We start from the raw sequence: 12,757 nt of genomic DNA on the forward strand, positions 1-12,757 counted from the left end.
TCTGACATTTTAAAGTGGAAATGACAAACTTAAGCAGTATTTTTAAACCTTGAATACACTAACTACATTTCTTCCTGTGCAGGAATATTCCTGCAACAATAGGATGACCAAATTAAGATACAGCATCTGTACTGCTAAGCAGCCAAATAGCTTGCGTCTATTTTCTGCTTTTCAAATGCCACTATCCCGGGGACGTTTGGCATCAGATTCTCTGTATGGTAATCTGTCCCTCTATGAATCTCTCGCTCTTTCCATCTTTACCTCTCTTGTCTCCTTTCTCTCTCTATTGCTTCCCCTCTCTGTCCCTCTTCCATCCATTCCTACCTCATATTCTCTCTGTCCCTCTTCCATCCATTCCTACCTCATATTCTCTCTGTCCCTCTTCCATCCATTCCTACCTCATATTCTCTCTCTCTGTCCCTCTTCCATCCATTCCTACCTCATATTCTCTCTGTCCCTCTTCCATCCATTCCTACCTCATATTCTCTCTGTCCCTCTTCCATCCATTCCTACCTCATATTCTCTCTCTCTGTCCCTCTTCCATCAATTCCTACCTCATATTCTCTCTCTCTGTCCCTCTTCCATCCATTCCTACCTCATATTCTCTCTCTCTGTCCCTCTTCCATCCATTCCTACCTCATATTCTCTCTGTCCCTCTTCCATCCATTCCTACCTCATATTCTCTCTCTCTGTCCCTCTTCCATCCATTCCTACCTCATATTCTCTCTCTCTGTCCCTCTTCCATCCATTCCTACCTCATATTCTCTCTCTCTGTCCCTCTTCCATCCATTCCTACCTCATATTCTCTCTGTCCCTCTTCCATCCATTCCTACCTCATATTCTCTCTGTCCCTCTTCCATCAATTCCTACCTCATATTCTCTCTGTCCCTCTTCCATCAATTCCTACCTCATATTCTCTCTGTCCCTCTTCCATCCATTCCTACCTCATATTCTCTCTGTCCCTCTTCCATCCATTCCTACCTCATATTCTCTCTGTCCCTCTTCCATCCATTCCTACCTCATATTCTCTCTGTCCCTCTTCCATCCATTCCTACCTCATATTCTCTCTGTCCCTCTTCCATCCATTCCTACCTCATATTCTCTCTCTCTGTCCCTCTTCCATCCATTCCTACCTCATATTCTCTCTGTCCCTCTTCCATCCATTCCTACCTCATATTCTCTCTGTCCCTCTTCCATCCATTCCTACCTCATATACTCTCTCTCTCTCTCTCTCTCTCTCTCTCTCTCTCTCTCTCTCTCTCTCTCTCTCTCTCTCTCTCTCTCTCTCTCTCTCCCTCTCTCTCTCTCTCTCTCTCTCTCTCTCTCTCTCTCTCTCTCTCTCTCTCTCTCTCTCTCTCTCTCTCAATATATACATATATAAATATATATATATGCATGCAGGCCATCCTCCCCCCAGCTCTCAGTGTGATGAGACTTATGGCCGCCACCATCGCTTCCTTTAAAGGGCACCACAACGCCGCTCTCTGATTGGCTGCCTCGCCGATCGTTGCCCATGACCTTCCCGTGTGACCTCGGGGGTAGCAAACCAGCCACCGCCATGGCAACCACCTCCATTGCCACCTCACGCCCCACATGACTCACACCATGACACTGGATGACAAACGGTTAATGACAATATTTTGGAAGCAAAAAGGACTAGGAGAGACTGGGTTTTTAAATAAAAGGACTAGGAGAGACTGGGTTTTTAAATAAAAGGACTAGTAGAGACTGGGTTTTTAAATAAAGGGACTAGGAGAGACTGGGTTTTTAAATAAAGGGACTAGGAGAGACTGGGTTTTTAAATAAAGAGACTAGGAGAGACTGGGTTTTTAAATAAAGGGACTAGGAGAGACTGGGTTTTTAAATAAAGAGACTAGGAGAGACTGGGTTTTTAAATAAAGGGACTAGGAGAGACTGAGTTTTTAAATAAAGAGACTAGGAGAGACTGGGTTTTTAAATAAAGAGACTAGGAGAGACTGGGTTTTTAAATAAAGGGACTAGTAGAGACTGGGTTTTTAAATAAAGAGACTAGGAGAGACTGGGTTTTTAAATAAAGGGACTAGGAGAGACTGGGTTTTTAAATAAAGAGACTAGGAGAGACTGGGTTTTTAAATAAAGAGACTAGGAGAGACTGGGTTTTTAAATAAAGAGACTAGGAGAGACTGGGTTTTTAAATAAAGAGACTAGGAGAGACTGGGTTTTTAAATAAAGAGACTAGGAGAGACTGGGTTTTTAAATAAAGGGACTAGGAGAGACTGGGTTTTTAAATAAAGGGACTAGGAGAGACTGGGTTTTTAAATAAAGAGACTAGGAGAGACTGGGTTTTTAAATAAAGAGACTAGGAGAGACTGGGTTTTTAAATAAAGAGACTAGGAGAGACTGGGTTTTTAAATAAAGGGACTAGGAGAGACTGGGTTTTTAAATAAAAGGACTAGGAGAGACTGGGTTTTTAAATAAAGAGACTAGGAGAGACTGGGTTTTTAAAATAAAGGGACTAGTAGAGACTGGGTTTTTAAATAAAGAGACTAGGAGAGACTGGGTTTTTAAATAAAGAGACTAGGAGAGACTGGGTTTTTAAATAAAGAGACTAGGAGAGACTGGGTTTTTAAATAAAAGGACTAGGAGAGACTGGGTTTTTAAATAAAGAGACTAGGAGAGACTGGGTTTTTAAATAAAGAGACTAGGAGAGACTGGGTTTTTAAATAAAGAGACTAGGAGAGACTGGGTTTTTAAATAAAGAGACTAGGAGAGACTGGGTTTTTAAATAAAGAGACTAGGAGAGACTGGGTTTTTAAATAAAGGGACTAGGAGAGACTGGGTTTTTAAATAAAGAGACTAGGAGAGACTGGGTTTTTAAATAAAGGGACTAGGAGAGACTGGGTTTTTAAATAAAGAGACTAGGAGAGACTGGGTTTTTAAATAAAGAGACTAGGAGAGACTGGGTTTTTAAATAAAGAGACTAGGAGAGACTGGGTTTTTAAATAAAGGGACTAGGAGAGACTGGGTTTTTAAATAAAGAGACTAGGAGAGACTGGGTTTTTAAATAAAGAGACTAGGAGAGACTGGGTTTTTAAATAAAGAGACTAGGAGAGACTGGGTTTTTAAATAAAGGGACTAGGAGAGACTGGGTTTTTAAACATAGAGACTAGGAGAGACTGGGTTTTTAAATAAAGGGACTAGGAGAGACTGGGTTTTTAAACATAGAGACTAGGAGAGACTGGGTTTTTAAACATAGAGACTAGGAGAGACTGGGTTTTTAAATAAAGGGACTAGGAGAGACTGGGTTTTTAAATAAAGGGACTAGGAGAGACTGGGTTTTTAAATAAAGAGACTAGGAGAGACTGGGTTTTTAAATAAAGAGACTAGGAGAGACTGGGTTTTTAAATAAAGAGACTAGGAGAGACTGGGTTTTTTAAATAAAGAGACTAGGAGAGACTGGGTTTTTAAATAAAGGGACTAGGAGAGACTGGGTTTTTAAATAAAGAGACTAGGAGAGACTGGGTTTTTAAATAAAAGGACTAGGAGAGACTGGGTTTTTAAATAAAGAGACTAGGAGAGACTGGGTTTTTAAATAAAGAGACTAGGAGAGACTGGGTTTTTAAATAAAGAGACTAGGAGAGACTGGGTTTTTAAATAAAGAGACTAGGAGAGACTGGGTTTTTTAAATAAAGAGACTAGGAGAGACTGGGTTTTTAAATAAAGGGACTAGGAGAGACTGGGTTTTTAAATAAAGAGACTAGGAGAGACTGGGTTTTTAAATAAAGGGACTAGGAGAGACTGGGTTTTTAAATAAAGGGACTAGGAGAGACTGGGTTTTTAAATAAAGAGACTAGGAGAGACTGGGTTTTTAAATAAAGGGACTAGGAGAGACTGGGTTTTTAAATAAAGAGACTAGGAGAGACTGGGTTTTTAAATAAAGAGACTAGGAGAGACTGGGTTTTTAAATAAAGAGACTAGGAGAGACTGGGTTTTTAAATAAAGGGACTAGGAGAGACTGGGTTTTTAAATAAAGAGACTAGGAGAGACTGGGTTTTTAAATAAAGGGACTAGGAGAGACTGGGTTTTTAAATAAAGGGACTAGGAGAGACTGGGTTTTTAAATAAAGAGACTAGGAGAGACTGGGTTTTTAAATAAAGAGACTAGGAGAGACTGGGTTTTTAAATAAAGAGACTAGGAGAGACTGGGTTTTTAAATAAAGGGACTAGGAGAGACTGGGTTTTTAAATAAAGGGACTAGTAGAGACTGGGTTTTTAAACATAGAGACTAGGAGAGACTGGGTTTTTAAATAAAGGGACTAGGAGAGACTGGGTTTTTAAATAAAGGGACTAGGAGAGACTGGGTTTTTAAATAAAGGGACTAGGAGAGACTGGGTTTTTAAATAAAAGGACTAGGAGAGACTGGGTTTTTAAATAAAGAGACTAGGAGAGACTGGGTTTTTAAACATAGAGACTAGGAGAGACTGGGTTTTTAAATAAAGGGACTAGGAGAGACTGGGTTTTTAAATAAAGGGACTAGGAGAGACTGGGTTTTTAAATAAAGAGACTAGGAGAGACTGGGTTTTTAAATAAAGGGACTAGGAGAGACTGGGTTTTTAAATAAAGAGACTAGGAGAGACTGGGTTTTTAAATAAAGAGACTAGGAGAGACTGGGTTTTTAAATAAAGAGACTAGGAGAGACTGGGTTTTTTAAATAAAGAGGACTGGAGGACTGGGAGACTGGGTTTTTAAATAAAGAGACTAGGAGAGACTGGGTTTTTAAATAAAAGGACTAGGAGAGACTGGGTTTTTAAATAAAGAGACTAGGAGAGACTGGGTTTTTAAATAAAGAGACTAGGAGAGACTGGGTTTTTAAATAAAGAGACTAGGAGAGACTGGGTTTTTAAATAAAGAGACTAGGAGAGACTGGGTTTTTTAAATAAAGAGACTAGGAGAGACTGGGTTTTTAAATAAAGGGACTAGGAGAGACTGGGTTTTTAAATAAAGAGACTAGGAGAGACTGGGTTTTTAAATAAAGGGACTAGGAGAGACTGGGTTTTTAAATAAAGGGACTAGGAGAGACTGGGTTTTTAAATAAAGAGACTAGGAGAGACTGGGTTTTTAAATAAAGGGACTAGGAGAGACTGGGTTTTTAAATAAAGAGACTAGGAGAGACTGGGTTTTTAAATAAAGAGACTAGGAGAGACTGGGTTTTTAAATAAAGAGACTAGGAGAGACTGGGTTTTTAAATAAAGGGACTAGGAGAGACTGGGTTTTTAAATAAAGAGACTAGGAGAGACTGGGTTTTTAAATAAAGGGACTAGGAGAGACTGGGTTTTTAAATAAAGGGACTAGGAGAGACTGGGTTTTTAAATAAAGAGACTAGGAGAGACTGGGTTTTTAAATAAAGAGACTAGGAGAGACTGGGTTTTTAAATAAAGAGACTAGGAGAGACTGGGTTTTTAAATAAAGGGACTAGGAGAGACTGGGTTTTTAAATAAAGGGACTAGTAGAGACTGGGTTTTTAAACATAGAGACTAGGAGAGACTGGGTTTTTAAATAAAGGGACTAGGAGAGACTGGGTTTTTAAATAAAGGGACTAGGAGAGACTGGGTTTTTAAATAAAGGGACTAGGAGAGACTGGGTTTTTAAATAAAAGGACTAGGAGAGACTGGGTTTTTAAATAAAGAGACTAGGAGAGACTGGGTTTTTAAACATAGAGACTAGGAGAGACTGGGTTTTTAAATAAAGGGACTAGGAGAGACTGGGTTTTTAAATAAAGGGACTAGGAGAGACTGGGTTTTTAAATAAAGAGACTAGGAGAGACTGGGTTTTTAAATAAAGGGACTAGGAGAGACTGGGTTTTTAAATAAAGAGACTAGGAGAGACTGGGTTTTTAAATAAAGGGACTAGGAGAGACTGGGTTTTTAAATAAAGAGACTAGGAGAGACTGGGTTTTTAAATAAAGAGACTAGGAGAGACTGGGTTTTTAAATAAAGAGACTAGGAGAGACTGGGTTTTTAAATAAAGAGACTAGGAGAGACTGGGTTTTTAAATAAAGAGACTAGGAGAGACTGGGTTTTTAAATAAAAGGACTAGTAGAGACTGGGTTTTTAAACATAGAGACTAGGAGAGACTGGGTTTTTAAATAAAAGGACTAGGAGAGACTGGGTTTTTAAATAAAGAGACTAGGAGAGACTGGGTTTTTAAATAAAGAGACTAGGAGAGACTGGGTTTTTAAATAAAGGGACTAGGAGAGACTGGGTTTTTAAATAAAGAGACTAGGAGAGACTGGGTTTTTAAATAAAAGGACTAGGAGAGACTGGGTTTTTAAATAAAGAGACTAGGAGAGACTGGGTTTTTAAATAAAGGGACTAGGAGAGACTGGGTTTTTAAATAAAAGGACTAGGAGAGACTGGGTTTTTAAATAAAGAGACTAGGAGAGACTGGGTTTTTAAATAAAGAGACTAGGAGAGACTGGGTTTTTAAATAAAGGGACTAGGAGAGACTGGGTTTTTAAATAAAGAGACTAGGAGAGACTGGGTTTTTAAATAAAGAGACTAGGAGAGACTGGGTTTTTAAATAAAGAGACTAGGAGAGACTGGGTTTTTAAATAAAGGGACTAGGAGAGACTGGGTTTTTAAATAAAGAGACTAGGAGAGACTGGGTTTTTAAATAAAAGGACTAGGAGAGACTGGGTTTTTAAATAAAGAGACTAGGAGAGACTGGGTTTTTAAATAAAAGGACTAGGAGAGACTGGGTTTTTAAATAAAAGGACTAGGAGAGACTGGGTTTTTAAATAAAGGGACTAGGAGAGACTGGGTTTTTAAATAAAGGGACTAGGAGAGACTGGGTTTTTAAATAAAGGGACTAGGAGAGACTGGGTTTTTAAATAAAGAGACTAGGAGAGACTGGGTTTTTAAATAAAGAGACTAGGAGAGACTGGGTTTTTAAATAAAGAGACTAGGAGAGACTGGGTTTTTAAATAAAGGGACTAGGAGAGACTGGGTTTTTAAATAAAGGGACTAGTAGAGACTGGGTTTTTAAACATAGAGACTAGGAGAGACTGGGTTTTTAAATAAAGGGACTAGGAGAGACTGGGTTTTTAAATAAAGGGACTAGGAGAGACTGGGTTTTTAAATAAAGGGACTAGGAGAGACTGGGTTTTTAAATAAAGAGACTAGGAGAGACTGGGTTTTTTAAATAAAGTGACTAGGAGAGACTGGGTTTTTAAATAAAGAGACTAGGAGAGACTGGGTTTTTAAATAAAGGGACTAGGAGAGACTGGGTTTTTAAATAAAGGGACTAGGAGAGACTGGGTTTTTAAATAAAGAGACTAGGAGAGACTGGGTTTTTAAATAAAGGGACTAGGAGAGACTGGGTTTTTAAATAAAGAGACTAGGAGAGACTGGGTTTTTAAATAAAGGGACTAGGAGAGACTGGGTTTTTAAATAAAGAGACTAGGAGAGACTGGGTTTTTAAATAAAGAGACTAGGAGAGACTGGGTTTTTAAATAAAGAGACTAGGAGAGACTGGGTTTTTAAATAAAGAGACTAGGAGAGACTGGGTTTTTAAATAAAGAGACTAGGAGAGACTGGGTTTTTAAATAAAAGGACTAGTAGAGACTGGGTTTTTAAACATAGAGACTAGGAGAGACTGGGTTTTTAAATAAAAGGACTAGGAGAGACTGGGTTTTTAAATAAAGAGACTAGGAGAGACTGGGTTTTTAAATAAAGAGACTAGGAGAGACTGGGTTTTTAAATAAAGGGACTAGGAGAGACTGGGTTTTTAAATAAAGAGACTAGGAGAGACTGGGTTTTTAAATAAAAGGACTAGGAGAGACTGGGTTTTTAAATAAAGAGACTAGGAGAGACTGGGTTTTTAAATAAAGGGACTAGGAGAGACTGGGTTTTTAAATAAAAGGACTAGGAGAGACTGGGTTTTTAAATAAAGAGACTAGGAGAGACTGGGTTTTTAAATAAAGAGACTAGGAGAGACTGGGTTTTTAAATAAAGGGACTAGGAGAGACTGGGTTTTTAAATAAAGAGACTAGGAGAGACTGGGTTTTTAAATAAAGAGACTAGGAGAGACTGGGTTTTTAAATAAAGAGACTAGGAGAGACTGGGTTTTTAAATAAAGGGACTAGGAGAGACTGGGTTTTTAAATAAAGAGACTAGGAGAGACTGGGTTTTTAAATAAAAGGACTAGGAGAGACTGGGTTTTTAAATAAAGAGACTAGGAGAGACTGGGTTTTTAAATAAAAGGACTAGGAGAGACTGGGTTTTTAAATAAAAGGACTAGGAGAGACTGGGTTTTTAAATAAAGGGACTAGGAGAGACTGGGTTTTTAAATAAAGGGACTAGGAGAGACTGGGTTTTTAAATAAAGGGACTAGGAGAGACTGGGTTTTTAAATAAAGGGACTAGGAGAGACTGGGTTTTTAAATAAAGAGACTAGGAGAGACTGGGTTTTTAAATAAAGAGACTAGGAGAGACTGGGTTTTTAAATAAAGAGACTAGGAGAGACTGGGTTTTTAAATAAAGGGACTAGGAGAGACTGGGTTTTTAAATAAAGGGACTAGTAGAGACTGGGTTTTTAAACATAGAGACTAGGAGAGACTGGGTTTTTAAATAAAGGGACTAGGAGAGACTGGGTTTTTAAATAAAGGGACTAGGAGAGACTGGGTTTTTAAATAAAGGGACTAGGAGAGACTGGGTTTTTAAATAAAAGGACTAGGAGAGACTGGGTTTTTAAATAAAGAGACTAGGAGAGACTGGGTTTTTAAACATAGAGACTAGGAGAGACTGGGTTTTTAAATAAAGGGACTAGGAGAGACTGGGTTTTTAAATAAAGGGACTAGGAGAGACTGGGTTTTTAAATAAAGGGACTAGTAGAGACTGGGTTTTTAAACATAGAGACTAGGAGAGACTGGGTTTTTAAATAAAGGGACTAGGAGAGACTGGGTTTTTAAATAAAGAGACTAGGAGAGACTGGGTTTTTAAATAAAGGGACTAGGAGAGACTGGGTTTTTAAATAAAGAGACTAGGAGAGACTGGGTTTTTAAATAAAGAGACTAGGAGAGACTGGGTTTTTAAATAAAGAGACTAGGAGAGACTGGGTTTTTAAATAAAGAGACTAGGAGAGACTGGGTTTTTAAATAAAGAGACTAGGAGAGACTGGGTTTTTAAATAAAGGGACTAGGAGAGACTGGGTTTTTAAATAAAGAGACTAGGAGAGACTGGGTTTTTAAATAAAAGGACTAGGAGAGACTGGGTTTTTAAATAAAGAGACTAGGAGAGACTGGGTTTTTAAATAAAGGGACTAGGAGAGACTGGGTTTTTAAATAAAAGGACTAGGAGAGACTGGGTTTTTAAATAAAGAGACTAGGAGAGACTGGGTTTTTAAATAAAGAGACTAGGAGAGACTGGGTTTTTAAATAAAGGGACTAGGAGAGACTGGGTTTTTAAATAAAGAGACTAGGAGAGACTGGGTTTTTAAATAAAGAGACTAGGAGAGACTGGGTTTTTAAATAAAGAGACTAGGAGAGACTGGGTTTTTAAATAAAGGGACTAGGAGAGACTGGGTTTTTAAATAAAGAGACTAGGAGAGACTGGGTTTTTAAATAAAAGGACTAGGAGAGACTGGGTTTTTAAATAAAGAGACTAGGAGAGACTGGGTTTTTAAATAAAAGGACTAGGAGAGACTGGGTTTTTAAATAAAAGGACTAGGAGAGACTGGGTTTTTAAATAAAGGGACTAGGAGAGACTGGGTTTTTAAATAAAGGGACTAGGAGAGACTGGGTTTTTAAATAAAGGGACTAGGAGAGACTGGGTTTTTAAATAAAGGGACTAGGAGAGACTGGGTTTTTAAATAAAGAGACTAGGAGAGACTGGGTTTTTAAATAAAAGGACTAGGAGAGACTGGGTTTTTAAATAAAGAGACTAGGAGAGACTGGGTTTTTAAATAAAAGGACTAGGAGAGACTGGGTTTTTAAATAAAGGGACTAGGAGAGACTGAGTTTTTAAATAAAGAGACTAGGAGAGACTCTGTTTTTAAATAAAGGGACTAGGAGAGACTGGGTTTTTAAATAAAGGGAGTAGGAGAGACTGGGTTTTTAAATAAAGGGACTAGGAGAGACTGAGTTTTTAAATAAAGAGACTAGGAGAGACTGAGTTTTTAAATAAAGAGACTAGGAGAGACTGAGTTTTTAAATAAAGAGACTAGGAGAGACTCTGTTTTTAAATAAAGGGACTAGGAGAGACTGGGTTTTTAAATAAAGAGACTAGGAGAGACTGGGTTTTTAAATAAAGAGACTAGGAGAGACTGGGTTTTTAAATAAAGGGACTAGGAGAGACTGGGTTTTTAAATAAAGGGACTAGGAGAGACTGGGTTTTTAAATAAAGAGACTAGGAGAGACTGGGTTTTTAAATAAAGGGACTAGGAGAGACTGGGTTTTTAAATAAAAGGACTAGGAGAGACTGGGTTTTTAAATAAAGGGACTAGGAGAGACTGGGTTTTTAAATAAAGAGACTAGGAGAGACTGGGTTTTTAAACATAGAGACTAGGAGAGACTGGGTTTTTAAATAAAGGGACTAGGAGAGACTGGGTTTTTAAATAAAGGGACTAGGAGAGACTGGGTTTTTAAATAAAGAGACTAGGAGAGACTGGGTTTTTAAATAAAGAGACTAGGAGAGACTGGGTTTTTAAATAAAGAGACTAGGAGAGACTGGGTTTTTAAATAAAGGGACTAGGAGAGACTGGGTTTTTAAATAAAGGGACTAGGAGAGACTGGGTTTTTAAATAAAGAGACTAGGAGAGACTGAGTTTTTAAATAAAGAGACTAGGAGAGACTGGGTTTTTCAAATAAAGAGACTAGGAGAGACTGGGTTTTTAAATAAAGAGACTAGGAGAGACTGGGTTTTTAAATAAAGAGACTAGGAGAGACTGGGTTTTTAAATAAAGGGACTAGGAGAGACTGGGTTTTTAAATAAAGGGACTAGGAGAGACTGGGTTTTTAAATAAAGGGACTAGGAGAGACTGGGTTTTTAAATAAAGAGACTAGGAGAGACTGGGTTTTTAAATAAAGGGACTAGGAGAGACTGGGTTTTTAAATAAAGAGACTAGGAGAGACTGGGTTTTTAAATAAAAGGACTAGGAGAGACTGGGTTTTTAAATAAAGAGACTAGGAGAGACTGGGTTTTTAAATAAAGAGACTAGGAGAGACTGGGTTTTTAAATAAAAGGACTAGGAGAGACTGGGTTTTTAAATAAAGAGACTAGGAGAGACTGGGTTTTTAAATAAAAGGACTAGGAGAGACTGGGTTTTTAAATAAAAGGACTAGGAGAGACTGGGTTTTTAAATAAAGGGACTAGGAGAGACTGGGTTTTTAAATAAAGAGACTAGGAGAGACTGGGTTTTTAAATAAAGGGACTAGGAGAGACTGGGTTTTTAAATAAAGAGACTAGGAGAGACTGGGTTTTTAAATAAAAGGACTAGGAGAGACTGGGTTTTTAAATAAAGAGACTAGGAGAGACTGGGTTTTTAAATAAAGAGACTAGGAGAGACTGGGTTTTTAAATAAAGGGACTAGGAGAGACTGGGTTTTTAAATAAAAGGACTAGGAAAGATATTAAAATAGGAGTAGAGCAGATAAACAAAATGGAATTGAATAGGATAGAATGGATTAGAATAAAATATAATGGATTAGAATAAAATAGAATGGATTAGAATAAAATAGAATGTAATAGAATAGGATAGAATGGAATAGAATCAAATAGAATGGAATAGAATAGGATAGAATGGAATAGAATCAAATAGAATGGAAGAGAATAGGATAGAATGGAATAGAATCAAATAGAATGGAATAGAATCAAATAGAATGGAATAGGATATAATGGAATATAATAAAATAGAATGGAATAGGATGTAATGGAATATAATAAAATAGAATGGAATAAAATAGGATAGAATACAATAAAATATTATGTAATAGTTTTCATTTAAAGACTGTGGTTGAGGAAAGGGGGGTCAGTGATGAAACAAAAGAATACAAGGAAAGATAAATTAGGTCACTGTCAAAACGAGGACATTGACATTATGCACGGCATCATTATACTTAGGCCTATAACATGATTAGTTATTGTAAATCATTTTGGTGACATCTTCTCTCCCTTAACTCTGAGCCCCCAAAAAATATGTAAAAAATCCCCATCTTTTCCCTCCTTCATTCTCTTCATTTTTAGGGGTCCTTCTTTTTGTCCCCCATCCAACAAAGAGCGTCAGAAATGATTAATGAGACCTTCCCTGTTCCTCTTGAATAATGCATGGGAGTGCTTCTGAAAACAGAGGGGGTAACGGGGGGGTAACGGGGGTGTAGAGGTTACCCCACCAGCCCACTTTTCACAAAAGGTCACCCATCCAACCCCCCCCCCCCCCAACAAGCCCTAAAAACCTCCTCCCCCCACCCCCACAAAAATCTCCAAATGCTGCAACAAAAGAGGAGTAAAAATGTTTTTCCCCTCCAAGCTCTAGGGAGCTGACTAGTGAGATGTGACTACTCTCCCCAACAACACATCTCGCCTGCGTCCCAAATGGAACACTGCTCCCTATATAGTGAAACAGAGTGCCAGTTGAGGCACTGCCCTCTTGGCTGTGCTTTAAACCCTAAAGAGTTTCCTACTCCTATGTTCTCCAGAAAGAAAATGTCTTTCAGTACTAACTCTGGCACGCATGCACACCCTCCTCCCTGCAGCTAGCTTCCTCCTTCAGGCTGCTGTTGGATGTG

The sequence above is a fragment of the Salmo salar genome, chromosome 01 (assembly GCF_965601325.2).
Source record: "Salmo salar chromosome 01, fSalSal1, whole genome shotgun sequence".
Classification (NCBI taxonomy): domain Eukaryota; kingdom Metazoa; phylum Chordata; class Actinopteri; order Salmoniformes; family Salmonidae; genus Salmo; species Salmo salar.